Source organism: Ylistrum balloti, unplaced genomic scaffold (assembly GCF_031769215.1).
Source record: "Ylistrum balloti isolate Yb309-2 unplaced genomic scaffold, AGI_CSIRO_Ybal_v1 Utg371996, whole genome shotgun sequence".
NCBI lineage: Eukaryota > Metazoa > Mollusca > Bivalvia > Pectinida > Pectinidae > Ylistrum > Ylistrum balloti.
The window spans coordinates 38,219-41,782 of NW_026782972.1; the positions used below are offsets into that span (position 1 = coordinate 38,219).

Below are 3,564 nucleotides of genomic sequence, written 5' to 3' on the forward strand. Positions count from 1 at the left end.
GACACACCAGGATTACAAACCACAAAATGAGGAACCGGATTTTAATTTTACATTAATGAATGTCATTGTCACACAGAAATATTTTAACTCGATTGTATTCTTTATTCTTAAGTTTTTTCTGGCAATTTATTACTTGTTCTCCCATTCCCCATAAAAGCTATACGCCATGATACTGTGTGTCAAAATTGACGACATCATCCATTGTGACATGGTTACGCTACATAAAGTGATGACGTAAGCCAATAAACGCGCGTGCTCTCACCAACTGATTGATTTATGCCATAATCAAATCCATATAGTTACAAACAAATTTATAGATCTAGAGATTCCGCTGATTGCTATCATCTGGCATTGATGTAGAATTTTGTAAACCCGTATTTCGACTAGAACGTGGAGCTAGAACCTAGTTAAAACTCTGTCTTTCTTAAAGTCATTCAGTTGCTCAAATGTTTTTATTTGTAATTCCTGAAATGAAAGTTCATATTTATTTACATTAAAGGTAAGTAAATGTTTACGGTATATTTGACAGCCAAACGTTAATTAACGTCTAATATTCAACAAATCAGTCATTTTCGTGGATGTTTCAGTTCCGTTTATTTCGTTTGTATAGCATGAGTAGAATTCGTGAGTATGATTTATCTTCAAAATAAACTATCAATTAAAATGTACATTGAACAGCATCTGCTGAAATAGCCATACAATTAATTGACATTCTTCTACTTCAGATTTTTGGTCATACGATCTGGTTATATTGAATTTACGTCATGACTCAATGTAGTAGATCCACAGGCATGTTGATTTTACTATTACATCATATACTAAACTTATCAAAGTAGAAATACTAGTATTTTGACTGCTTGTTGATGGTTAAATTGTTTTAGAGGACCTTGCGGATGTGGCCAGTCTGGTGGTACAGAAGAGGGCCCAGATAAATGCTGATTTTGTTTGTGCTATATTATTTGTAAGTCAACAATATTTTGATTTATCAAACATTTCGTCTGATTGATTTGATTGTTTGATTGAAACGTTTAATTGCATATAAGTAGCAATAGGATTGGGGATGTGTTGTAAGCATTACAACTTGTATAAAGCCCTTCCCCAACATCAATACACACACATTATATTTACAAGGTGACAGTATGAAACAATTATAAACAAGTTTAGAGATAGAGAGAGCGGGAGGAGGAGACAAATAGAGACAGAGAGGGAGATGGGGAGGAGCTGCATGACACGTACTTTGTATGTTGAGAACACTTGTATACATGTAAATCATGCATCTGCTCTTTCTCCATGCAAGCCATACAGGTGATACACTGTCCATATGCCTTAATCACATCTTGCCAATGTTCATCCCTTCCCGATACTTAACCGTGATTCATTGACATAGTGAAAATATAGTTTTGAAAGAGGGTAACTTTTCTTAAATTTTTGCCACGAATATAACTTAAAAACGATACATAATCATAATTGAAAATAACAATCTGTCATTGTAGAAAATCACCTTCATTCTTTTCTGCGACTAAACCTGTACAATAATCCGAAAACCTAATCCCCCATTCCCTGTAAATGCTCAGAAGAACTAGTGCCGACATTCTTGTGTAGTCATTGTATTAAGTAGGTCTGACACGCTGACAGAGATATTCAATACTTCCCAAATCGAATTGATGTATCATGTGGATCACACGAGGCATTTTCATAGTTCCTCCTCTTCATCTTCCAGATTATAAGGCTCAGTTTTATCAGTATTTCTTTCACAAGGGCTGTTTTAACCACTGCAATATTTTCCCTGTTATTTTTTTTTAATTTTATTTCGGAACGATATTTACGCAAATGCTTTTTTCATGTGTGTATGTGTTGATACATCACCGCTTAAACGTGTGACAAATTTCATAAACGGAATGAAATATCATGAAAACATCATCAATGGCGACAAGAAGTAATGTTCACGAGTTTCTCAAAAATGGTTTCTAAATTGATACCGAGAGCTTATCAAAGTGGAGCTAAATATGATGGGGAAAAACGTGTAAATATTGACCTTTTTTCTCCCCCATCCTCCCATGACGTTTAATAAAGACATATTTCTTTGATTTCTATTGCGTGCTGATTACTAGATTGCAGGATTCATTTTCAGCGTCCGTAACTTTTACTTAATACAAGAATTACTATAATAAGGCTCAATCCGTTCCTCCGCCTTATACAAATGTACCAATATAAGCGTTTTCCTTTTTTGATCGAGATATCTTTAAAATACGGCTACCCACACGGTAAACACACACCACCTACGAAGTGTCCAAACGTCCGAAATACGTTTTTCCTACTCTGTCTTGATTCCAGCCTAAATTCGCTTGTGCTTCGATGACAGCTGCTCGAAGCTTGCCGCCATTTTGATGAAAATTTCATATGAATCTCTCAAAGCTGAATGTGCCATATAGACCATTACAAACGGACTGTGCGCAAAGACATGACGTGAGAGTAGTTTTAACATCTTCCAGCCAAGGCCAATATTTTGAGCAATTCTACAAAAACAATGTAGGCTGTTTCCATAAGTATTACATTGATCTTCTATCCTTCCCACGTAGTTTAAATCTGCTCCATGTTTCAGTAGAGCTTCTGTACACTTTCCAAGATGACTCCTCAGGGAAAGCTTTTGTTCTATTTGCACTTGATCAGAATATTTCCCAATGGTGTCAAACAAACAATGAACTGATGTAAGGCTTTAGACCCAGTAAAACGTCCAGACATTCTGGTCCAGCCATTTTAATGCAACCCCTACAGCATTTTTAATATCCTCTTCTGTTGGATCATGTGATAACAATAGCCGGAGAGCTGGTGGGGAATCGATCTCACAGGCCATGTTCACATAAGTATCTTTGGTACTTTTGGATTTGTGCCTAACTTTGCCGCCATAAAAATGATCAAGTATGGCACACATGCACCCAATATGTCCGTAATCTCCAGCTATGTCAAGGGGATATACTTCATCTTTTCCGTCTACTTTTGGTATTCTCATATTATTTCAACTCCATTGGGACGTTATCATGGTCCCGTTCTTGAATCAACATGGCAATAATGGTTTTGTGTCCGCGTCGAGCGCTTCAGTGAAGATATGGCACTGAAGGTGATTCGTGTGGAAGCTTGAAGTATCCTTGATGGAAAAAACAAACCCACTTCTTCTATATTATTACATATTATAGCATGATGTAAAATGTCGAGGTCTTCGCTGTCAACATACCATTCTATTGCAGCTTTGGAAAACTTGGCGATCCCAGCTTTTAATACAGAAGCTTCATTGGTAGATTTAATTAAATTGACAATAGTTTTAACACCTTCTACCGGTTTCTCCATGATATAATTCAATGGCATAACTACAAGATTTGATCCATGGTACCCTTCTTCTTCATTCAATAAATCGTATCATTTCTCCAGTGTTTGTAAATAATTTGATCTGTTAGTCATTTACGAGCACGTCTGTCATATATGTTTCAACATGTGTCCAGCTTGATACACTAGCGAATTCTACACGATTTCCCTCATTTAAATGCCCAAAGTTAAACCCCGGAAAAT

The 3,564-nt window shown here is 36.3% G+C and overlaps 1 pseudogene; it reads right to left on the reverse strand.

Annotated features, from left to right (window-relative positions):
* Positions 1-2,687: 2,687 nt before the first annotated feature.
* On the reverse strand, positions 2,688-3,345 carry LOC132564119 (uncharacterized; annotated as a pseudogene).
* Positions 3,346-3,564: the final 219 nt, after the last annotated feature.